This window comes from Lytechinus variegatus, chromosome 16 (assembly GCF_018143015.1).
Source record: "Lytechinus variegatus isolate NC3 chromosome 16, Lvar_3.0, whole genome shotgun sequence".
Lineage (NCBI taxonomy): Eukaryota > Metazoa > Echinodermata > Echinoidea > Temnopleuroida > Toxopneustidae > Lytechinus > Lytechinus variegatus.
In genome coordinates, this window is record NC_054755.1 from 16,621,862 (window position 1) to 16,637,630 (window position 15,769).

At 37.2% G+C, this 15,769-nt stretch overlaps 1 long non-coding RNA gene across 1 annotated transcript; it reads left to right on the forward strand.

The window, feature by feature from the left end:
- Positions 1-5,447: 5,447 nt before the first annotated feature.
- Positions 5,448-12,693, forward strand: LOC121430003. Its single transcript, XR_005971990.1, has 4 exons — positions 5,448-5,735; positions 6,997-7,143; positions 7,898-8,022; positions 9,424-12,693. It is a non-coding gene; the product is annotated as an uncharacterized LOC121430003 (long non-coding RNA).
- The last annotated feature ends 3,076 nt before the right edge of the window (positions 12,694-15,769 follow it).

Here is a 15,769-nt window from a genome sequence, read left to right on the forward strand (position 1 = left end):
TCCTCGGTCAATGGCACTTGCCAGTATCCCTTTGTAAGGTCGATCTTCGTGAAGTACTTATCATTCGCCAACTTCGCAAAAATCTGTTCCTGGTCTGGTATTGGCTCAGCATCAGGAACAGTAATCAAGTTCAACTTACGAAAATCACAGCAGAACCGATTACTTCCATCCTTCTTCTTTACAAGGACGATAGGGGAGGCGTAGGGCGATGATGACGGCTCGATGACGTCATACTCCAACATTTCCTTAATCTCGTCCTTCACTACTTGTCGAAGTGCGTGGGGGGTAAAGGATATGGTCTACTTCGAATAGGCCTGTCAGCTGTAAGCTTGATATCATGAAAGCCTACCTTAGTTACCGCTGGCACATCGGTGAACACGTCGCTATAACTCATGAGCAGGTGTAGCAGTTGCTTCTTCTGATGTTCAGCATGTTCAGGGAGCGTGTCCCCCATGGCGACGTCATCGACGGTTTGAGTCTGTTGAAGATTGGGTAGTCGCAGGGGATTCTCCCTTGATACCATGACATCATCCACCATTTCGACATCTTCTTCTTCTATCACAGAAGTCGCTGCCACATCCAGCGCTGTGGGTTGATCTGCTTCTGGCATTTGGTCTCGGTCCCGTCGATACTTCTTCAAGAGATTGGCGTGGAATGTTGTTACCGTCTTCCCGGTGTCGACACGGTAGTCCAACTTTCCTACAACATCAACAACACGAAAAGGACCTTTCCAATGCATTAGCAATTTTTTTCGATCAGTAGGTAGTAACAACATCACTTCGTCACCCACCTTGAACGTCCTGTTCCTTGCCTTTCGGTTGTACTGGATGCGATACTTGTCATGGGATCGTTGCAGTTCCGCACGGGCGAGCTCACATGTCTGTTGTAGCTTGTCCTTCAGATCGATGACATATTGGTATGTCGACTTGGTCTCCGGTTCTGCATGGTCGTTGGTCCAGAGCTCCTTAATCACCATCAGTGGTCCTCGAACAACCCGACCGTACAACAGCTCAAATGGTGCAAATCCAGAACTGTCATGAGGAGTCTCCCTATAAGCGAAAAGCAATGCATCGACATATCTATCCCAGTCAACCGGCCTCTCTTCACACATCTTCTTAAGCATCAGCTTACGAGTCCCGTTGAACCTTTCCACTAGACCGTTGCAGGCCGGGTGGTACGGGGTAGTCGTAAAGTGATTTATAGACAACAAACGACTTACCTCTCGCATGAGGTCAGAGGTGAACTGTGCACCTCTATCTGTCAGCATCTCTCGTGGCAATCCAACCCTTGAAAATATACTCAGCAAAGCCTCGGCTATAGTTGTAGTATCAATATGACGAAGGGGAATAGCCTCTGGGTAGCGTGTGGCATAATCCATCAAAGTAAGGATATACCTGTTACCCTTCTCTGTCATTGGTGCGATGGGTCCCACAATATCGACTGCAACTCTTCTGAATGGCTCATCGATCAACGGAGTGGTTCCTAGTGGGACTTTAGTGACTCTGCCCTTGGGTAGCGATCTTTAGCAAACATCACATGATCGACAGTACCGCTTGGCGTCTGAGTGAAGTCCCAGCCAGAAGAAATTTGCCATCACTTTCTCTGCCGTCTTCTTTGAAACTAAGTGCCCTCCAATTATAGACTCGTGAGCTAGTTGCAATACTTGTCTCCTGAACTTCTTCGGGACGATGAGCTGATGAGTCGCATCTTCCTGTCTGCCATTGCGAACCTGGAATTCACGATATAACAAATGATCCTTCATTATGAACTTCGCTTTGTTACCACTACGACTCACCGACACTTCCTGTCTCTCGACCTTCCCACGGATACTGTTGAGTGATGGGTCATTTTCCTGAACCCGCCGAAACTCATTTGCTGTAACCGATTCATTCTGGTCTGGAACCTTGAGTGCCTTAAGGGGTGAAGTCTTCTTCTCCCGCTGTCGCCGTGTCTCTACTGCAAGTCCTACTTCAGTTGTGGTATTTACTGAAGTCCATGAACGATCTGGATCGAATGGTTTCCGGATACCTGGTCCATTCCCTAAAATGAGATCGTATACAGGATTCTGCACGCATAAAACTTCCAAGTTACCCGTATAGTAAGGAGTATCTACAAATACCTGTGCTATTGGAAAGTTCCTGACAGTCTGGTCAATCAGCAGGCATGTCTTCGCATCTCCAGACATCTGATCATCCGAAACCAAACCAGCTCTTGCGATGGACGCTGAACATCCGCTGTCTCGTAACACTTGGACAGGTTGATCACCGAGAAAGCCTCTCTTCGTGGTCGCCAGAAATTGTCGCGGAAATTTAGGCCTTACAAATACTTATACGGGGCATAAACAAAATATTCTGTTCAGCCAAGTAATATTGTTATATAAAGAATTCAAATATTTATTATTGGATTAAACACTTTGTTACATTATCTTCGAGAGTAATTGAATACATCACTTTAAATAGCAATGTGCAGATATAAACAGTTTCATCTCAAAAAGCATAACATTAAATAAATGGGACAGATTAATATAATTAATTAAAGGGAACTTCCCTATTTATGTTCGCGAAAGTTCTCTGAGGGAAAACATCTGACTAATAGAATCCTCGCGTGGAACAATCGCTTGCGGCATCAGAGTCCTTCTTGCGTTGGACGATCGTTGCCGTAGAAACGTCGATCAAGCTTCAACTGTAGAGGGCGTTTACGGCTCGGAAGGTTACTGAAGCTTTCGATACAGGGGTGTACATTCTCGTAGAACTTCGTTCAAAGTTAACACTCCGGAAGAGATGGGGGAAGGGGTTATCCCGAATCCTTAAATATCAAATCAAAGTGCAGGGCAACTAAAGCAACCATGGAGGGAGATCGAGAGGCCCGACCACTGGAAAATTGCCATTCTCTGCAATTTTTGATGAAACCTGAAAATCAGAATAACATGGTTCCACTTCTCGCCTTTCCTTATTTTCTCCTCACACACAAACAACCAGTTGCAAATAAAACGCCTGCCATAACGAGTTGACTGCAGAACTCAAAACAAACACGTCCTTCGTGTAGCAAAATCAATGGTGCAGTGTCGGTATGGCTAAGGTTGGGCGCGGTTTTCGGCGGTATGTAAATTAGAAACGATAATTGCCGAAACCAATAGCCAATGCGAAGCATCCAAAAACGAAATCATGCGATATAAACAAAGCATCACGCATAGGTCAGAGGGTGGTGGAAAACTGCGCAAACTCACAGGTTTGAATGGTATAAATATTAGTTTTTTTATTTACGAATACGATAAATCGGTCGACTATAAAATTAAATAGTAATCTTGGCACTTTCTTGTGACATCTTTATCAAGTCAGTTTCTTTCTCTTCTCACATTCCTTTTGATGTAACGTTCTTTTTCTTTTCTTGATTTCAATATTGTTTTCTCTTACGTACCCCCTCTGTCTGAAATACAGATTATTCTCATTGTAATTGATAACATCTCATAATATAATGCACATATTTCGTAACTTTTGTGTGTGTGTGTTCTTTCATAAAATATATTCAATGAATGAAAATAAGCTAGCTGAAATAAATACATCATTTCAGATATTTTAAAGACATAGTCCAGGCTATCCAGAAATAAGATGTCCTGTAAACTCTAATGTCATGTATACCTGCACTACAGAAATGTGAAAGTGCACCAATCAACTATTGTATAAAAATGTCTTGGTATTTATTCCTGAAATATATAATTTTTCAAAAAAAAAATCTTAATTTGATCAAATTCTTATTCTTAATCCCACTATATTTTTTGTTCTCATACATATCAATTTTACAATGACATTCATATATAAATTTGTGTTGTTTTTATATCAAGTTTATGTGCAAAATATGATAATGTTTTTATTTTTGTGAATGTTGCCTTACAAGTCAAGGTCAGGGGTGAAGACACGTGGGCTATGGTAATTTAATCATATACTCAAAAATATCACCTTTGTTTATTATGAAAACAAACCATAAATGAATGGGACTGAGTATTTTTTGTTATGCAAGTGATATTTAAAAGACTTTAAAAAAAAATTATATTGTGTGTTGGCTGTTACATGAACTCACCACAGACAGTTTGGGTGCAGACAGCTTGTGAGTAACCTAAGTTGGGCCTTAAACTTTAGGCCTTTCTGTATTTGGCAATGAATCAAATGTTTAAACAATGATCTAAATGACTAATATACTAGATAATTTTATTTTATCTCCTCTTCGACTTTAGAATGAGTATAGACTAAGTTAGATATATGTAAATCAAGATCCTAGCTTAGATCTAGACATATTCTTGCACACCCAACATTAAGGATTGGCTGAAATCTGTTCAAATTATTGTCGTATGCATTGACTACCACAAATTGGGTAATTCTTGATTGATCAATTATGATCATAGAAAAATTCGACAATACGTACAAACTTTTTTTTTAATTATGTGTGCATTTAGATTTGGGGCTGCGGAAACTATTAAGGGCATTCCAAAAGTAGAATAAATTTATGTCATTTTCACCAAATTTTCACAATTTCTTTAGCAGCGGAAAATTTAATATAATGTGCAAAAATTGTTACGGGTTGATGAGCTTGATTTTTTGCTATTGAACTTTTATTTCTACCCAGTTGAAACTTTACAATATTTTTTTTTACTGCGCATCAAAAAAAGAATTGGCATTTGTATCAATGTGAGGAAATATTCAAAACCACTCCACCATTTATTTGACTACAAGGTCATATTTGTCAATCTATACTTAAGATCAGAGTAAAGTGTTCAGAAATTGTATTTAAAAGCATTGGTCTGTGGATTATTTTGAGCTAATTAGCTAAAACCGATCTGCAGTTAGATTGCAAAACATGTGAAAAATCAGAAGATACCTATAGCTGATTACTAGTAGTCGCATGTTCATCCATTATGACGTCAGTGTGCATAGCGTAGTATTGTTTGTGACGTCAGTGCGCGTAGCGTAAAATATGCGCAGAACATGATGCGCACAAACATATTACCAGTTAACGTCAGTATGCTTCTCAGTATTGTACGAAAAAGAGTTAACGTCAATATGTTTTTGATAGATATCTTGATGAATATTTGAATTCGTGATTTCTCGATTAGACCAAACGAAAGAGAAAGAAAATCTCTAAAAGATGATATGTAAAACAAAAAATCGACCTGGCGACGATATATATATATATATATATATATATATATATATATATATATATATATATATATGATATATATATTGCCCGGCCATGAACAGACGTGTTTTTCACGACTGTTTCAGAACCGGATTTTGAATTCTCTTTTTTTGTTGGTCACATCATGGGCACTGACGAAGAGTGTGACTTTACCTTTTATTTTTGAAAGCTATGCTCCTTTTAAAATCTATGATTTAATTTCTACGGCATTTACTATACCTTCTTTGATTATATCGTCACCGTTTTTACGAACCGGCCTGGGAGTCAAAATCGATGAAAAAATATAAAATGACTTTTTTCAGTATTTCGACTCAATAGTCAAATATCTTTTATTTCACAAATTTGTAGGTCTTAAAACCATTTCGTTACGTCATTTTTGACGTCATGAGACGCTCTGGGTTCATGAGAATGGACGAATGCCGTTTTTACGAACCGGCTTGATACGCGCGCCGCAGCTAGCTCGCCGACTCGCATCGTCTGTTTGCTGAAACTTCGTTTTTACGATCTGGCCTGAGGCGTCAGCTTGTTCAAACTTGCATCAGGTAAGTTGTTTATTTTTCTTATTTAAAAAGGAAACATTTGGAGAAAAATAGCTGGTAGTTATCTTTTAATACTTGTGATCAAAATCAAACAATTTTCTGTTTAAAAATCATCAAAATAAGACGAAAATTAAACCACTTAAATAACTGACATTAAACTTTTTTATAGTCCAGCCCCATGCGTACTAATCTGTGTTACTATGAAGCAGTAACGGTAGAATATGTGTCTACAGAGCTAGGCCTAGATCGACTTAGTCAGGAGACTTCTAAAGAGTAAGCCCATGTTAGTGAATGATTTTTACTCTTTAGAAGTCTCCTGACTAAGTAAGATCTACTTGCTGTTAGAATTATGCTGATCTAGCCTCGATAGACGTTGACCTCTAGTCAGGGCTGCCAACATCGGATAAATACTAAAATAGTTTAGAGTGAGACTCCCATAGGCCAATGATATATTTTGGGGTCAAAATGAGTGAGATCAATAGAAACACATGCAAATGAACTAAATTTGAGAGTGAGAAAAGACCAAAATGAGTGAGTCTCACTCTAAATGAGTGAGAGTTTGCAGCCCTGGAACAGGAGATCCTGCGTCCAGAACTGAACCTTATGTAACCTTATGTAGGCCTATGTATTATTAACTGGCAATGATTCACAATAGATCTAGGCTACTCCACTCTGTAGGATAATAAATTCTAGGGAACATTGCCAGATAAAAAGCTGGCAGTGGTAGTAGATCTACATGTAGATTCTCGAACTTTAAGTTATAATCTAACAGTTACAATGGTTAAGTTAGACCTATTCACACTCAAGCACCGAGATATTTCATCAAAATTTTCACTTTAGATATAATTTGTGATAGATCTATCTAGACAGTCTAGACAATAGACATTAACTAGATCTAATTTCACTCAAAAAAGTGCAGAACTAAAAAGAGAGAAAAAATTAAAGTCACTAGTCGTAGATTTAGAGATCTAAGTTAGACAGCTTACCCCGCCACAAGCTGTGTCGCCACTCGCCAACACAGTGTGTTACCGCGGGTGAATTCATCGACCCGTTCATGTGCTATTGTCACCTATGAGGTCCGTACATGTATATTCGGACCCCATTGGTACTTGGAGTGGGATAGTAGGCCTAAAGTTGTGCCTAACTCTCATTATTAGTCTAATGTGAGATCTACAGACTAAAGTTAGATAGCAAAGGAATAAATATATCTTCTAAATGCTAAGAGTTTAGGCCTAAATGCTTATAAATACTCTTTGTATTTCAGCTGGAAACTGTTGCTTTCAGGTAGACCAATGGGTGTCTCATCAAACCATACCTTCGACAGTTAATTCGCCGTTCATTGTTTGGTGATTTCCAGAGCTGTTGCCTGATTTTAAGAGTGAACAGATTCTTACCTCTTCAAACGCATCTGGTGAGTATTTCATCAACAAAGATTTGGCTATTGTCTTTACTTCCACATCAATATGGGAGAATTGACATTGTACAATGTCCAAATTACACTTGGGGGAGGGGGGGTAGGGGTTTGAAAGGAAAATAATGTAAATTTCCTTTTGGAATAGAATTCAAACTCTCACTCGAAGAAATAACAGACTTGTTTTTGAACATTTTTTGTATGTTTACCTGTGATAATGCTTAGCACCTTTTTCCTTAGCCCTGTTCAGTTTCACACTGCATTGCTTAGCACTACAATAATCAGGCTAAACCTGCTTTTTAGCAGGGCTAGATAGTACAATATTCTTTACCATGCTAGCCTCCTTTCATAAAATGCAGTGGGAAACCAAAGTGGGCTAAGCTTAACCCCGGGGAATTGGTGGTGCTAAGGCCCCTCTTAGCCCCACCAATCTCCTCGTTTTTTTGTAGTATGCTATATCAAACTGAAATCAAACAGCACCAATACCACTTCTGAGCTTTAGCATGAGCTGCCTTCCAGCACTCAGTGTATTCCTGCCGGGTACCCATTCGCCTCACCTGGATTGAGTGCAGCACAATGTGGGTTAATTTCTTGCTAAAGAAAAACATGCAATGGCTGGGATTCAAACCCATGACCTTCTGGTTGAGAGACGAGAGTCCGAATCACTACTCCCCCAATGTTCCATGACTAAGTAATATTAGAAAGTTGCTGAAAAGTTGTCAAATTTTTTTTTTTTTTTCATATTTCTTTTCAGTGGTGGACTGTTACTTTCTATTCCAATTGTTCATTCTACTGGGGACGAGATGCTCAGTGTCTGACTGTCTGGTGAAGGGCTACTACTGAAATTCCATAAATTGAAGCATTCCAGGAGTGAAAGATGTAAGTGATTTTATTTTGTACTCATTTGTGTTGATCAAGATTTTCTAAATTTGAGAACCATTAAACTAATCTTCACCAGAAGGATGTTGGCCAATTGGATGAAATCTGAACTGCTGTACTTTGGCAAAAGGAATCAAGTTACAAAAGTATTATTTGTTGGAAATGAGCAACGTGTGTTGGTCATTTACATGGGCATCCATGCAATTTAACAGCATATTTTCTTCAATATCTTTCCATAGAACAATCATTTCTTCCCCAAATTTTGCCTGAATGTGCAGCATACAAAGGGTGTTTCAGAAACAACAATAACTCAAATTTGACTGATGTGTCACTTACTTCCTTTTGCCAAAGTTGGGCAGTGTAGTTTTCATAAGAAGTACATGTATGTAGGTCATAAGAAGTACATGTATGTAGGTCATAAGAAGTACATGTATGTAGGTCATCCTGGAACACATGAAGATGGAAGAAGTGAAAGATTTAAAAGAGGGTCTTTTAGAACATCACACTGTATAGGGGAATAATGGCGGATTCTGAACAAATGTCTGTGGTGCATAATCAAGCTCTATTAAGTGTGAATAGCCCAGGCCAGCCCGAGGAATCATTCATGCAAGTATTGATATTAAGTTTGAAGTTGTAGTCACATATTGCAAAAATGAATCTTTGAAATGTTTTGTATTGACCTCAATTATCAAATGATGACAAAGGAATGAAGAATGATGGACGGAAGGTTTGGAATGGTTTGGAATGGTTATATTTACCTTATTTTTTGATATAGAAATGTTAGTCTCCACACTTTATATACCGAATGTATATTAAGTTCCCCCTTCCCCCCAAAAAGTGGCTTTCATTAATGTTTATATATAGGTCTAAGTACCTTTTGATAATAGAACATATCTATCTCTATTTGATTATCAGTAAAAATTTACAAACTTGATTTGTCAAGCTGTTCAGCTTATAAGGCAAAAAGAACAGTAAGTAGTAAAATAGAATTTAAAAAATTATTCATAATTATATTCAATTGTCAATTTATCAATATTGGCAACTTTGCTTGCATCCAAATTGAGCAAAACAAGTATTCTCCATTTTCATTACTATGCAAAATGGCGTAAATTAAATGCTGCAGAAATGGAAACCCCAAGCTCTCCCAAGGAAAGTACACAGACTTAATGACCCTCTGCATTGGTGAAACAGCAGTCATTGCTCATCCTGAATATCAGGCCTTCTATCGTATGCTGCCACACTAAGCACCTCAACTTGCTTAATGAGTTATGATTTTTAATGTAACTTTGAAATAATATATGTGTAGATAATGTTTTAATGACACATTGCACTGTATTGCTCTAAACAAGTAAATTCAATAATCTTTTGTTTCTTTCTTTTTTTTTGCTTACTCAATTGCAGGTTTCAGAGATTTTTGGAGACTCCACTTTTGAAGATGAAGGAAAATCACGATCTCTTCTGATAAAGGTATACATTTCTTGTGGTTTGACTGAACTTGTTTTCCTTTGGGATATTGATAGAGAGATCTCAAGACAGTAAACATCAGTCTTCACAATAACTCTGATATTGTATTTACTGTCAAGAGCATGTGATAACTACTCTTGTTGCTTCAGAGACCAAAGCTCAAAACACAATATATCAGTTCTTATTTGGACTGGTATATTGTATTGTCTGTAAAGAGCACGTGATATGGTCTAAAATGTTTTCATTCCAGAGAAGGACAGTTAGGTAGACCAAAGCTCAAAACAGAATACATGTATAACAGATTAACTGTGAATTTCTGTCAAGGGCAATTGGTAAATTCTTGTTGCATTTAGAGACCAAGAAGGACACTTTAGGTAGACCAAAGCTCAAAACAGAATACATGTATAACAGATTGCCTGTGAGATGGTATTTTCTGTCAAGGGCAATTGGTAAATTCTTTTTGCATTTAGACACCAAGAAGGACACTTTAGGTAGACCAAAGCTCAAAACAATACATGTACAACAGATTAACTGTGAGATTGTATTTTCTGTCAAGACTGTAAGAAGTATTTTTTTGTCCAGAGCAAGTGTACAAATTTGTTAAATTTAGCAAATATGAAAGACTCCGATATTGAAACAATAGCTTAGATCAGAATACATATGTTGTTAGAAAGACTGTCAAAATGCAGTTTGCTTGAAGTGTGGGTTTTTGTTTTAACCTAATATGATGAAATAGCTACTTGATTTCCTTAACTGGTTTATGTTCTCATTTAGGAATAAATGTCACAATTGCATATGTGTGTTGGGAAAAAATTCATGCAAATATTTTTATCGCATGTTTCTTTTCACAACAAATTTTGAAACTCAGGTTATGAAATAAGTGTCATTTTTACAATTAAAGTTTTGCAGACACAACTTGCTACAGATCTGATTTTTCTTGTCATATTTTATTTGCAATCAAATCCACTGCAGTACAATTAACAGTCTTGATGTTGCTTGATTTTATTTATGGTGCTTTGAACAGATCGTAATATATTCATGCTTGAAATTCTATATATTATCCTCTGCCATGTACTTGCCAAATAGTATAATGACTACTCACGATCCATCTTTCAAGACTAGTTTGCAATTCATGAAATATTTTCATTTGTTTTTATTTGTTAAACTCTGAGATTATCTATTATTGTTTTGTATTTATTTAAAAAAAGGTGTTGTTTGTTAGAAATGAGATTATGACCCTTTGGGTTTCATGTATTAATGGTCAGTTTAAATTTAAATTGGTGTACACGTCTGAAAGATTCTAAACTGGTTATTAAAAAGACATTTTTTTCAATATGGAACCACTTTGGAACTTGATTTGAAAACAAAATAGAATAATGGGCATGCAAATCTTTCTGCTAAACTTATAATTTTGAACAGACACTGTAACATTACAACACACACAAAAGAAAATGGCAGTAAGAGGCAAGAGATTTTTTAGATTACACAGAACATGGTGAGAACATTCTAGGACACCATCATGCATTTGTGTATTATGTACAATTTACTGTACATAGTGTGATCAATTTACTGTACATAGTGATGCATGGAGTTTGATTTATTTTTAAAAATGGTTAATGTTTTAAAATTAGTGTTTAATGTTTAAAAATGTTCAACTGGAAGCTTAGTAATAATATGTGTTCATAAAATGGTTTATCTTTCACCTTCTTAAGTGAGTTTACAAAATAAATGGAAATGATTGTTGCCATTTTTGTATTTGAATAATCAAACCTGCAGTCGATTATTAAGATATTCATTAAACAGAAGAGAATAAACTTTTATCCAGGTAAGAGAAATAAAATCATAAATGTTTATACTGTATGCAAATAATAAAAGTGCATTTTGATAATAAAGACTTATAAAACAAATTTATTGAAAAACAGGTTTTCAAATGCAGTACGCTGTCATACGTTGTACATTCAAATATGTACACAGATATATCCTTGTGTCAATGGCAATGAGGGTGATAATGTGGGGTGTTTTTCTTTGTTAGGCAGGGGCATTTTTAATCTAATTGATAAGATGTGTGTTTTATGTTTATATGAAGTGCTTCTTTTAATTTTCTTATAAGAATCTCAGTTATAAAACTTAACCAAATTGGTGTAATTTCCTGAAGTACATTTAATGTAAAGTTGGTATATAGGAGACTGATGAATTAGTTAATGTTAAAGAAAATGAAGATGTACTTTTATATGTCTCATTGTGGATGTTGACATGGTTTTTGTAAATGCAGGTATATTATCTACATGTATATGAATTTTTAATGAGTATTTTCATTGTGTATCCTTTCTATTAACATTTGATATAATTGAAACAAATTTCTATGATCTTGTGTTGTCTATGTTTGGAATTTCAATTAAAGGTGTATTTTCATCTTTTATTCAAAGGTTTTAGAATTTACTTGAATTTTCCTAATAGTAAATTTAGAAAGAAAAAAAGGATAGTTTAGTTGTTATGCATCACCAAAAGAGAGGGTGAATGAAATGGAGAGGGACACAGCAGTCAGGAAAAAGAGAGGGGATGATTATGAATAAGGTGATAAAGAGAGGGCAAATGAACAGGTAGAGGGGTTGAGGAGGTAAAGAGGGGGCTATGAAGAGGAAGAGAGTTGTCCTGAAACAAAGGTTGACAGATGGATCAAGGGATATCAGGAAAAGAGGAAAGAGGGTGAGGGATAGGAAAAGACTGGGGTTATACAGGAGAAGAGGAGGGGAGCAGAAAACAGGAATTGGGATGGGGAGTGATTGACCGTCGGGACAGAAAAGGAAAGACTGGAATGAGAAAAAATGAGGGGTGATAGAAATGATTCATGAGAGAATGGAAGAGAAGGATGTGAATAGGTGAGAAAAGGGAGAAAACATCTACAGAGTCGAGAAAGGGGCATCTAAGTAAAGAGAGAAGAGCTACTGTCATGACTGTAGGGAATAAACAAAATCGGGAGAAATTAGCGGGGGGGGGGGTAGAGTTCTGAATTGAAATTAAGTTGAGATATAGGATATGCAGATGGAAGGCAGAGCACAAAGGAAACGTGTTATAATGCAGAATATGGAAAGGGTGATGGACATTTTGTCCAGGAATGGAACCATTGGCGGTGAAACGACATTTGCTCCTGCGACAATTGCTCCGGGTTTTATTTAGTCTAAGATATAGGGTTAGGGTAGCAATAGGGTTTTATGTTAGATTTAGGGTTAGGTTTATGATAGGGTATAGTGTTAAATCCAGGGTTGAAGCTAGTTATTCGATTAGTGTGTGGAATTTATAGCGGAACAATGTCGCCGGAGCAAATGTCATGGAACCATTTGGTGTACTATTTCAATCCAATTCATATTGGGAATTAAATACAAACAAAACCAGCCCCGGTTATTGTACAATATAACCTTATTGGCAAGAATAAAATTGAGATAATTATGGTACATTATCAACTATGATGGGTATTAACTAGAAGATGATACATTCCAGGTGATTGTCACAAAGTGAACTATATTGTCCAATAACCGGGGCTGGTTTTGTTTGTATTTAATTCCCAATATGAATTGGATTGAAATAGTACACCGAATAGCCGCAAAAATGAGAAGTAGGTCTAATATTAATTTTGGAAAGGGTATTCAAAGCAACGCTTGGCGCGCGCTGCAATCTTTATTACACAAGCATATGACGAGCGCGTACGGTGCGTCGAGCGCGCATCATCCAGGCCGGTTCGTAAAAACGACATTTGTCACATTGCACTGTGAAGACGCGGCTCCGCACTGTGCGAAGCCAGTTCGTGGTAACGGGCTTCAGTGGGGATTTCAACTTTATCGTTTTTACGAACGGGCTTGGACGAATGAGGCATTATTATTCATTAACAAATGGGTTATATCGATAAAAAATCATATCACATGAATTCTTTGATAGTGTTCTTTCCTGAAATCCAAAATTAACAGATATTATTTACTTTTACCCGATGAAAATAGCGAAGAAACAAAGTATAAACTTTAAACGCATTTATCTCGAAACTCATTCTATCCGCAAAATGGGCCTCCAGGCCGGTTCGTAAAAACGGTGTCGATATTATTCCATATGCCGAAGCAGACTATTTATATTATATTATATATATATATATATATATAAATCACAATCTTTTTAACAGTGATTTGAAGTAAATAGTGGCATGGACATACAACTTTCCTTTCCTTTTGGCGATTTTTTGGCTTACTCTCATTTTTTTTTATTTCCCTACAGAAATGTAAAGTCAGAGGTTACTGGTTGGGGCTTTACGGAACCCGCTCCCATGGGAATGTTTCCTTTTATTGGTCCGATGAGACTCCGGTCATCTACACCAATTGGTATGAGGGTAAACCATGGGTCGAAGATTCGACAGCGTATGAGTATTACGCGCAGTATTGGCCAATGGACTATCCGGGATGGATAACCTACCGAAAGTCCCCTTATCAATTGTACTTTGTCTGCAAGCTTTCGGCTTCAAAAGATCATGTGACTAGTGATTGCAGGGACGTGATAGGCTGAGGTCACATACTATTCGCAATACCATCGATGCACGTTTTCGAAGGTCATGCGAATAGCTTGAATCGAACTCTAGAATTACCTAATAACTACTAGGAGGATACTATTCGGAAATGCCGTATAGCTGCGTATAATGTAATATATACCGTGTTTACACTTGATCGGTTTTTGGTTCAGAACCAAAAGCCGATGCAGAATCGGCTTTTGGTTTATCTTGCACTGCGTTTACACGCTGTTGCAGCTCGCGGTTCAGAACCGCGAGCCGATGCGGCAAAAAGGCCTATATATGCACGCCTACAAAATACGTTATAATAAAAAACAACGCTGGATCGGTGCGCTTACAATTACGTCACAATGGTAAAGTGAATGAAATGCGCACCAATTGCCGATGCAGGATCGGCTTTCTGTTTACACGTAGGAAAAAAGAACCTAGGGTAAGTGTAGGTAATTGGAGACCACTGAAGCCGAAACTATCCTGCCCTGCCTGCATGCGCCTGGCTATAATGTTGTTATGGCGCCATCTACAGTTTCTACAATACTTCTGCAAGATCACTCTGCTTGTTTACGATACAGGTCGTCATTTAGTGCAGCAAAAAACTTCGAAATAAGTCAAGGTATGATATTTTCATCTTAAAATTTTGCTCTGGTGTAAAAATTCATTTTTCAAGGAATGTTGGGGCGTGTTCGCATAGTGAAGAGGTGATCGGTAAAAGTACTTCCAATAGGAAGTTTTGTAAGTGGGCTAGCCACATAAACACTAAAAACGAACACTGTGTGTTGTGCATGGGTGATACTGTGGCCACAATGAACTGGTCAGTCCAATAATGTATGTAGGTAATGGGGGACACCAACATGGCGACTGTTTGTTCTGAATGGCAAGTGTCACAGGAATGTCCTTGACAAAGCATCTTTTCTTTTATGTAACGAATCTACAAAATGGCTGCAGAAATGAGAATAAATATGGGCCTACTTTCCTTTCTTTTTTTCAGAAAAGTTATTTTTATTAAAAGCACTTCAGAACATTTAGGATTTAAAGCATCATTTATCATTGCAAACAAAAAGACGTGTTTTCAACCACATCTAGTTCATATTGTTTTAAAATGATGTTAAAATAATTGGCTACATGTATTTCTGTAAGAAAAGTGTTTGAACTTAGCATGACAATCCCATTTTTACTAAAGTTTTCTTGCAAATAACATGATTTGTAACTGTCCCTCATTACCTACACATGTAGGTAATGAGAGACCTTTGATGATGACGTCATTAATCCTCATTATCTTATTAATCAATTAATTTGTGTTCAACATTTTGTTACCAAATATAGAGTAGAAGTTGCTGAAGAGGAAAAAAAAACTTTTAAGAGTGTGTCATTTTCCATGTTCATGTAAATTATGCAAATGAGCTTAACGGTCTCCAATTACCTACACTTACCCTACTACTTTGGTGGTGCAATATTGCCGGTTCTGAACCGCGAGACGATGTAAAAGCCGATTAAGTGTAAACACGGTAATAGAGTGAATCGAACTTGTTCGATTTTCGTGCAGCGTGCATGTATAGGCCCTGCAATCTGTTCCATATATGACAGATGCTGGTGTGCTGTGGTGAAATAAGGTAAACTGTAGATGTTATTTAAAAGTAAAGTGTCTGTAAATAGTGCAGATTGAATTAAAGAGAAGAACACAAGAACAATATGTTACAAATGCGTAACATAGGCCCGTATTCTGAAATCGGCTTTAACTTA